At 43.5% G+C, this 10,555-nt stretch overlaps 1 long non-coding RNA gene across 1 annotated transcript in view; it reads left to right on the top strand.

The window, feature by feature from the left end:
* Nucleotides 1-368: 368 nt before the first annotated feature.
* The window catches only part of LOC128834926 (uncharacterized), a 34,271-nt gene continuing 24,084 nt past the window's right edge, over nt 369-10,555 (top strand). The window contains exon 1 of the long non-coding RNA XR_008444527.1: nt 369-450. This is a non-coding gene — a long non-coding RNA (uncharacterized LOC128834926). The remainder of the gene's footprint in view (nt 451-10,555) is intronic.

Below are 10,555 nucleotides of genomic sequence, written 5' to 3'. Positions count from 1 at the left end.
CAACATATGAATTCCAGTTTGATTTTGAACTGCCTTTATCTTTATTTCTTATAACTGGACTATCAGCCCCTGAATAGATCTTACCTGGAGAGAACAAAAAAAAAAAAAACTTGCATCCTAAATAAAGCCAGTTTTCGTCAATTTCTCTGCAAGGGCAGGCTGGGGTTTGAAGGAATGGAATTTCCCCAGAAGCAGCACACAAAAAAACAGATGTCTGTGCTAAGATTTAAAACCTCAGATAGACTCTCAAAACAGAGGAAGCGTGGGCAGAAGAGAGGAACAAAGGGGGGTTATTTCATAGCAGGAGGGTTGTTTTTTTAACTGTGGGACCTAGAAGAAGAAAGCTGGCTGGATTTGGAGAGAGACTCCACAATTCAAAGGAGAGGCCATATATTGGAGGGGGCAGATCCTAGAGGACTCTGACCAAATCCCCAAAAATGCTTCAGAATGGTGAGGAAACTGAGTCAGGGAAGAGTGTATAGATGTTTTACTGTTTTGTCTCTATCTGTATTTCTCTTGTGCTAGCAAAGTAATGGATGATTGGTTTGGGAATCAACATCTGTGTATTATGTGCTAAACCAGGGGCCAAATCTTCATTTATTCACTCTAATTTAAGGTTTCGCGTGCCAGTGATACATTTTAACGTTTTTAGAAGGTCTCTTTCTATAAGTCTATAATATATAACTAAACTATTGTTGTCTGTAAAGTAAATAAGGTTTTTAAAATGTTTAAGAAGCTTCATTTAAAATTAAATTAAAATGCAGAGCCCCCCGGACTGGTGGCCAGGCCCCGGGCAGTGTGAGTGCCACTGAAAATCAGCTCGTATGCCGCCTTCGGCACTCATGCCATAGGTGCCTACCCCTGTGCTAACCTATCCCATGTTCCTGGAGAGCTCAACTGTAACCCAGAGGGCCCACAAGATTGGAGCGCTGAGAAGAAGTGTGCTTAAGCAGCTGAGGTGACTAAGGCTGGGTCTACACTACCCGCCTGAATCGGCGGGTAGCAATCGACCTCTCGGGGATCTATTTATCGCGTCCCAACAGGACGCGACTATCAATCCCCGAATTGATGCTCTTACTCCACCAGCGGAGGTGGGAGTAAGCGCCGTTGACGGGAAGCCGCAGAGGTCGATTTTGCTGCCTTCCTCACAGTGGGGTAAGTCGGCTGCGATACGTCGAATTCAGCTACGTTATTCACGTAGCTGAATTTGCGTATCTTAAATTGACCCCCCCCCTGTAGTGTAGATGTAGCCCATGTGGGGGTCAGGACCAATCTTGGGGGCTAGGACAGCTGGATCATGAGGTCCCATTTCTGGGAAGGGGTAACAAAAAAAATCCTATACCCACAAAGTGTGTCAGAGGCCAAGCTAAAAAATAGTGCTAAGTCCTACTGACTTTGAAAGTTAATAGAATTTTGGCTCCTAAGTCGCTTAGGTAATTTTGGAACAATTTTCCCACAGAATGGAAGATTTAGAATACCTTTCCATGAACCAGTACAGCTCTGTATTAAAATCTCTAACTTTTTTTTTCCTTTGCTTTTGAGTCATGGCATGGTGTTAGAATGAAAATCTTCTATCCTCAGAGAAAAGATAAAAAGTTGTTTTTTTTTGTTTGTTTGTTTGTTTTTATTTATTTCTTAGCCAGGAGCTTTGTCTCACTGTTCTTGGTACCAGTCAGCTTGACAATTAATTTTCTGCTTCGTTCTGTCTACCTATTTAATTTCCTGCCTTTCATTCATTTCCAACAATACTTTCAAATACTCAGTAGAGACTCCTTCACAAATGGGGCTCTGATTATGCTCATATTTCCACAATAAATATAATTTGCTACAGCTCAACTCAAATTTAAAGACAAGAGTACTTTCACTAAGTATTTTATCTGAGGCAGCAGTTTATTAATTATTAATTTGTATTGTGATAGTGCTTAGGCATCCCAGCCATAGACCAGGACCTAGCAGTGCTAATATAAAACTAAATGACTTTCCCTGCCCTGTAGTGTTTACAATCCATGTAAAATTTATGCCAGACCTTTCCTTCAGTTTTCTCAGTTCTCTCTTTGACTTACTTAACCTTCTTGTTTAGCTTAGCAGTTTTGGAAGCCGTTATCTCTAGCTACTCATTTTAGTATAAACCATTAAAAATATTTTCCAGCTATTATGACAAATATCGTCTTCTGCAGATAGGCTGAATGTAGTACTATAAATGACTACTAGTTGATAACTGTAGGAAAGTTCTGATTATTTTTTTTTTTTAAATAGTGGGTCTCAAGTGGTCAGACCCACTTTATTACGCTATTTCAGTAGTGCGCAATGATCCTAAATATGGATCAGTTTCCTGTTATACTAGGCACTATACAAACAAATAACGCATAAGACAGTCCATGCCACAGAGAGCTCACAGTCTAAGATAGTGAAAGATGAATAAACAAACAGGAAGTGTGTGAGGCAAGAACTAGGTTAAAATGAAGTCGGGCCTAAACTACCTGTGATTACCCAGACCACTTATAAGTAGTCATCAACCTAGTCAATGGTAGCTGGTAAATTTACTTTGCATTTTGCACTTTATTTCCTGGTATTATTTCACTTTATGCAGAATCATGACACCAAAGTTAAAAACAAAATGTATAAGCTTGACAAATTAATCTCACATTGTTTAAAGTTTCCTGCAACATTGTTTTTCTTATAGCCTCCATCCTGGGTCTTTTTTCTATGTAGCATCACCTTTTCTTTGGGGGTGTGATGAGGTGGGAAGAAAGATTGTGGGGTTTTTTTAATTGTGAATTTAGTGCTCAAGAAAAGTGGCATAATGACAACCCTGGAAGTTAAACTCAGTCATTTAGCCACAAGATAGTGTAACTGAACCTGCTGCAGGGAGTCATTATGAAGTGTGGTGGTACACAAGTCCCCTGGTGCCTGGTAGCATGCTGAGTGTACCATGGGCAGTGTTGCTATATCTCACAAGTTTATCATGACCTTAGTGGTTTTTGGGGTGGTGTTTACTTGTCTCATGAAAATATGAAGAAAAGCTGCCATTTTGTGAATTTTCTCTTTTTTGAAATGGCTACCATCCCCCATTACTGTCAATGAGCTGAAGCCAGCAAGATGGCAACCATTACCCCACAATTTGTCAGGATGTGGGACTGAGCCTGTCCCTAACAACCAAAGGCATGCCCATAGGCATGTCCATGTCCAAAGGCATGTCCATAGGCAAGATTTGCTGCTACTTTCTGGCTTGGATACTAGCCAGGACACCATTAGGAGACAGGAACTGGGAGGCACAGCAGAGACCCTGTAAAAGGAGCATGAGGCAGATGTAGGGTTGCAGGATTATGGGGAGCAGGAGGAGTCTGAGGGGAAAAGTTATGTGAGGAGCAGGAAGAGACTGAGAAAGGTGCAGAGGATAGTGATGGGTGTGAAAGAGGCATAGAATACCCATGGGCTAGTAGACGGTAAGGGGCTCCTCTCTGAACAGCTAGTGGGAAGGATGCATTTAGCATGTATATTTAAAACTGGATTTTGATCCTGGAAACCACACTGACATTTTGGGGGCAGGTGGCTTCCCCTTAAGGCTTCAAAAATCAGAAGGCAAATAACACCTTCTACCCATATGTATTATTTTTAGGAAATCTCATTATTTTAAAGCCAATCCCATGATTGTGAAGGGGAGGGTCTGACTCGTGATTTTTCTACATGTAGCATTGGCAATACTGTATGAGCTTGGAGGTAGGACTATGGGTGTGCCAAGCACTAGGATCTAACCTTTACTGCAAGTAACATTGAGGATTCCTTTACAAGAGCTGCCAGAAATAAAAGGGCCTATACCATAGGTGCACTTATTTTAGGATGGAAGAATCCCATGCACTGCTACAGGGACCAAGTGGCTAGGCAGCAGTCTGCAGAAAAGGACCTACGGGTTACAGTGGACGAGAAGCTGGATATGACTCAGTGTGCCCTTGTTGCCAAGAAGGCTAATGGCCTTCTGGGATGTATAAGTAGGAGCATTGCCAGCAGATCAAGGGACGTGATCATTCCCCTCTGTTCGGCATTGGTGAGGTCTCATCTGGAGTACTGTGTCCAGTTTTGGGCCCCACACTACAAGAAGGATGTGGAAAAATTGGGAAGAGTCCAGCGGAGGGCAACAAAAATGATTAGGGGGCTTGAGCACATGACTTATGAGGAGAGGCTGAGGAAACTGGGATTATTTAGTCTGCAGAAGAGAAAAATGAGGGGGCATTTGATAGCTGCTTTCAACTACCTGAAAGGGGGTTCCAAAGAGGATAGAGCTAGACTGTTCTCAGTGGTACCAGATGACAGAACAAGGAGTAATGGTCTCAAGTTGCAGTTGGGGAGGTTTAGGCTGGATATTAGGAAAAACTTTTTCACTAGGAGGGTGGTGAAGCACTGGAATGGGTTACCTAGGGAAGTTGTGGAATCTCCTTCCTTATCAGTTTTTAAGGTCAGGCTTGACAAAGCCTGGGATGATTTAGTTGGGGATTGGTCCTGCTTTGAGCAGGGGGTTGGACTAGATGACCTCCTGAGGTCCCTTCCAACCCTGATATTCTATGATTCTAATAAAAAAACAGATATGCCTCAACAGTTCCCAACCCAGCCTTTGGGGGCACTCCAGTCTAAAGGGGAAATAAAAGATGGTAAGGTTCCAGAATAACTCTTCAGCCCTGTCTTCTTGCCTCCAGGCCATTGTCCTGTGACTTCTGCTGTGGCTACTGCTGATCCCCTACCAGCAGAAGGATATGTCTTAACCCAGCTCTCCAGTCCCAGCTATTAGGCCACCTGCTATCCATACTTCCTTCTTCAACCAACTCTCAGACTGCTACCTCTGGCCCTGCAGTTCTTATTCTCATGCAACCTTTGCTTCCTTTCTAGCCTAATTTCCTGTGACCTCAGACTGTACTTCCCTTTCCTGTACTCTGAGGGATATAGATCTTCTGGTAGCTAGATTTTGCATAGAGGGTTTGCACACTGCCTGGTATTGAGCCAGCAGGTTGATTACAATAGGCACAACATTGGCAGAGAGTGTGTCAGTGTCTCCATACTGCTTTGTGATATACCTTCACTCTCCCCTGGAAGGACAAATTTGGTGAGAGGATAGTTCAGTTTTAATGGTATATGCAGGCCTTCTCAACTCTTTAGAGTGTGCTAAAAACAGTGTTGGTTAGTTCCACTCAAACAGTTTTTTGTCTGTCCAATATTTTAACCCCAGGAAGCTCTGAGGCATTTTCCCTTCTGTGGCTTTGTATACAGTGGAGCAATGCGTTGTTTTAGAAAACATGTTCTCTCAGTTCTGCTACTGACATGCCATGTAACATTGGGCAAAATCACTTCACCTTTCTATGTCTATTTCCCCCTTTTCCCTTATTTCCTTTGTCTGCCTGGCGTATTTAGATTGTAAGCTCTTTGGGGCAGAAATTGTCTTTATCGTGTGTACCTAGCACAATGGGACCTTGATCTCTGTTGGGTCCTCTAGATGCTACTCTAATACAAGTAAGGATGCTGATGATAAACATGTTTTAAAACAATATTTATCATCTACTTGTGGACAGACAGTCATGTTTAAAGACATATCAGCTGGTCATAGTTAACCCTAACATAGGACTGATTCCGTCTACTAGGTGCAGAGTGGTGTTTAACAGTGTGTTATTAGTTAACATGTTTTCTAAAACAGCTCATTATCCCAATGTAGCATAAGTATCAGGAAATCATTGAGGTCTGTCAATGTGTACCATTGACTCCTTAAAAAAAGTTAGAAGGTGGTGCCTGAAAGCTTGTTGTAGCCAGTGCTGTAGATGTAATTTTAAAAATTATTTTTCTCCACTTTAACTTTTGTCAGATATTATTTTTCATTCATCTACTCCTAATCACTTAAAAGGACAGTCAAAGTTGGTAGGGTCAAAAATTGACCTATTTTATTTTTCTTACATCTGTTTGTTTTGCACAATCTACGTAATTCCTTCTTAGGTGAATTTTTTTCTCCCTAGATAAATGTTTAGAGCCAAATTCTGCCCTCAGATGATGTAAGAGGCAGTTAGAGGCATCTAAGAGCATAGGCAATTATTTAATTAAAAATTAGCCATTAAAAGATACTGTCCACACCTGTAATTCATATTCTAAACCTACTGTACAAAATGAAGATTTTGGGAGGCAGGAGCAACAATTATTCTTAAGTTTTGTTTTCATTCCTGACAAACCAGTTTGAAAGCTTTTCATCCAAAAGAGGATGCAAGCAGCACAACATTATCATTGCATCCCAATTTAACATTACTGCCCAGAATACTTCTGCTGAAATTTATCTGCCCCACACCCATAATAATCTACTGAAAAAATTCAGTACCATGATTTATTCTCCTAATTTGAATTATGGGAACAAGATCTAAATATAGGGTGAGATTCTGTGCTTTGCCTGTAAAAGGTGCACCACACAACTCCCAGCCCAGAGGGTAGAGGGGCTATAATGGCTTTAGGCCACCTTTGCATCTTCCCAATCCTGGGCTGCTCTAGAGGCTGGAGAGACTCAACATAACTTAGCCGTAGGAGCCTAAGTTATGGCAGCCTCATTCCTAGGCCTGTCCTATAGGTGACAGTACCGCCCAGAATCTCAGCAGTTCTGTGTGTGGTGGCTCCATCCCTAACACACCCATCCCACCCCCAATAGTGAGGCTTGCATGCAGACCCTTGGAAGGAAGCCTGACACCTGTCTTCTGCAGTGCATATGCTAGGGGAAAGTTCTCCTCTGACTGGGTATGAGGGATTTAAGGCCCCTTTATACCACTCTATCCCGTTTACCCAGTATAAAAGGGGCCACGATGAGGATCTCACACATAAAATTAGCAACTAAGGGGCAGGTAAACAGAGCTAAAGTGTACATATCTGCTGGAGCAAGGCTGTTTTGCATTATTTCATGTGCTCAAGCAGCTAAGGAAGATATGCAGAAGAATATTCATATCCAAATGCATGAAACATGCACATGAACCATCTAGAAGCAGTTCCCTACACAGACATGAGCTCCAGGAGGCTGAGTGACAACTAAAGCAGGGGAGCACCATGTAGAGCGAAAGAGGAACATGTGTCTGAGCTCCATGCCATTAACCACACAAAGTCATACTTCTGCAAATTCACAAGTTCCTTTTGCCCTATGGAATCCTGCCCATTTGATGTACAAAATTTCAGTACCTTTTAGTACACAGATAATTATTCACACACATCTGTGTACACAGTGTAGACTATGTTCATCCTGAATATTAGTGTAACCCTTCTGCCCATCTAAGTTGGCAGCAACAAGGGCCGGGTTCTGTATCTAGGGGTTCCGTTTCAATAACGCAATGCAAAACCGGCTCGAGCCCCCCACCCAGTGACCTGGGACAATTACATACCACCCCCTGGGCGCCTCTAAGAGGCAATACTTCCCCTCTCGCAAGCACAGAGTCTGAGTGTAACAGAAAATGTTTAATAACATGAGGTAAACGACATCAGTGTTAAATTGGAAAAACACCACAAACAGGCTTCATGAGCAAAAAAACTCACCCCAGCAAATTGGGCTGTGTCCTTTCCCTTTGGTTCTTGACACCAGCAACCCAAGGATCACCAAAGTCCCCAAAGTCCAACAACCCCCCAAAGTCTCTTGGGTCCAGCAACCCAAGGATCACCAAAGTCCCCAAAGTCCAACAACCCCCCAAAGTCTCTGTCCCTGGTCAGTGCAGCCCCAGAGTTCAAGCAGGGGGGGGGAGGCACGCAGGGTGTTAAGGGGCACCTTACGTGATCCAAGGCCGACCGGCTGCCTCTCCGTGGGGTTCCGCCGCAGCCTTCTCCACGAGCCGCTCCCGCCGTCCACGAACTGCTCTGGCAGCTGCTCCGCTCTGCTCACCGACCTGTGAGCCACTCAGCTCTGCTCCACCTCAGCCGTTCCTTGGGCCGCTCCCACAAGGCTCCGCTCTGCTCGCTGCTTCTCCAGCTGCTCCGCCCTGCTCACCGACCTGTGAGTCGCTCAGCTCCGCTCCACTCTGCTCGCTGCTTCTCCAGCTGCTCCGCCCTGCTCACCGACCTGTGAGTCGCTCAGCTCCGCTCCAACCATCCCCATGAGGCTCCACTCTGCTAGCTGCTTTGCCAGCCGCTTAGCAATATAGCTTCAGGCTCCCCCACTAGTTAACACAGCCTCAGCGATCTCAGCTCTTTTGTGATTTCAGCTCATAGTAGGGGAGCCCCAGTGCTAGTGCACCATTGGCCCAAAGTGAATTCAGCTCAGCAGTCTATAATTAGACTTCTAATGGAATCAAAGTTAGCTCTGACATTCAACAGTGGAGAGAGGAGGTAGTGCAATTGGTGTTTCAACCCCTCAGGGAGGGGGCCATACCATCAGGTACAAATACCTGTCCCCATCCTCTCTCTATTCCCTGGGTTTTGTACCCCATGCCCCTTGTCAAGCAAGTGCTACTAGGGTAATGGTGATGGACTCACTCAGTCCTTCTGTCATACAACAGGTTCACTGCCCTTGATTCACAGAATCAGGGTAACAAAACTTTATTCTTCCTGCCCCAATAACAAAGAAACTGGGGATCCCACACCAGCCAAAGTAACCACTTTGAGTTGCTGTTGTTTCATGCCAGGCGAGTGGGTGTGCCTATGCAAACAAGATCAGCCCCTGGAGTTCTTTTCCACACTCGCCATAATTCACCACCAGATGTCAGGGAAGAGCTCATCCTGACTCTGCTTACATTAGGTAAAATGTAAAAAATACCGTTATTTAAAAAAATGACATGCCACTGTATGATTTTCAAAGGTTCATAAAACACAGGCAAATCTGAATCTGCAAATGCAAAGTACTCCACTTAGGAAGGAACAATCAGTTGCACACATACAAAATGGGAAATGACTGCCTAGAAAGGAGTACTGATCACAATCTAAATATGAGTCAACAGGGTAACACTGTTGCAAAAAAAATAAACATCATTCTGGGATGTATTAGCAAGAGTGTTGTAAGCAAGACACAAGAAGTAATTCTTTCGCTCTACTCTCCACTGATTAGGCCTCAACTGGAGTATTGTGTCCAGACCTGGGTGCCACACTTCAGGAAAGATGTGGACAAAATGGAGACAGTCCAGAGAAGAGCAGCAAAAATGATTAAAGGTCTAGGAAATTGACAAATTGACCTATGAAGGAAGATTGAAAAAATTGGGTTTGTTTAGTCTGGAGAAGAGAAGATTCAGAGGGGACATGATAATTTTTAAGTACACAAAATGTTGTTACAAGGAAGAGGAAGACAAATTGTTCTCTTTAACCTCTGAAGATAGGACAAGAAGCAATGGGCTGCAATTGCAGCAAGGGCAGTGTAGGTTGGACATTAGGAAAAACTTCCTAACTGTCAAGGTGGTTAAGCACTGGCATAAATTGCCTTGGGAGGTTGTGGAATCTCCATGATTGGAAATTTTTAAGAGCAGGTTGGACAAACACCTGTCAGGGATAGTCTAGATAATAATCAGTTCTGCCATGAGTGCAGGGGACTGGATTAGAACATCTCTCTAGGTCCTTTGGAGTCCTATGATTCTATGATCTCCTGACCAATTTTCAGGAGAAAGCATAAAGGCAATTTTTATCAGTGATGGCTTGTATATTTTAACTTTCAACTTCAGATATTTCTGTGTTAGGATTGATCACAGAACTGTCATAAGAATTATTTTATATTGAGAAAAGTGCTTCTCGCCCACCCACCCCCAAACAAATAAACTCTCTCTCTCCTAATTCAAAATGGTTTAACTGTTTTGGCTCAAAATTTTATTTAAAAAAAAAAAGAAGTTCACCTTCCGACAGCGATAAGGGCTGGAAAATTTCAGCCTACTAGATGACTGTTCCATGGAGCTGATGTGATGAGTTTGAAAGCTGCACTCATGATAAATGTCAGAAGCACTTAAACTTCTTTTTTTGGCATAAGATAGCTGAATTTCTGACTGCCCTTTCATGTGGCTCCTATTGTTTTAGCTATGTGGGTGGGGTGGTTTTGCTATTTATTGTTTGATAGAGATGTGCGTGTCTGCAAGTAGAAGCAGTTAAGAAACAAAAAGAGAAAGCAGCAGTCAAGCCAAAGAGACAGCCAGAAAGGCATTAGGAGCATGGCCTTGAGAAAGAACTTAGCAAGAGAACTCTTTGGCCAGAATGCTATCTGGAAAGAGACTTAGAGCTGTGAGCAAAGAAACTGCCTCCTATTGTTTGATTCCTGGGGTGTTTGGGGAAGCAGGACTTTGTGTGTGCTTTGTATATAAACAGGGTTGCATCATAGAAATACCTGATTCCCTGGTCAATTTCGGTTCTTAATGGAAACAACCCACAAAATCCTGAATACTGGCTAACCATTCAGGCAAAAAGGAAAACCATTCAGTACTGTAATGTAATCAGAGCCATCCCTTGGGTACGGTGAATCAGGGTGACTGCTCCAGGCCCCTCATTTTGGGGGGCCCCGTGGGCTGATGTGATTGGCCAGTGCGATCAGTCCCAGAAATGACGGGTCGGTCCCAGAAGTGACAGATTCGTCACTTCCACCCCGGGCCCCGCA

This window comes from Malaclemys terrapin, chromosome 3, assembly GCF_027887155.1.
Source record: "Malaclemys terrapin pileata isolate rMalTer1 chromosome 3, rMalTer1.hap1, whole genome shotgun sequence".
NCBI lineage: Eukaryota > Metazoa > Chordata > Testudines > Emydidae > Malaclemys > Malaclemys terrapin.
This window is presented reverse-complemented; position numbering and strand designations above follow the sequence as displayed.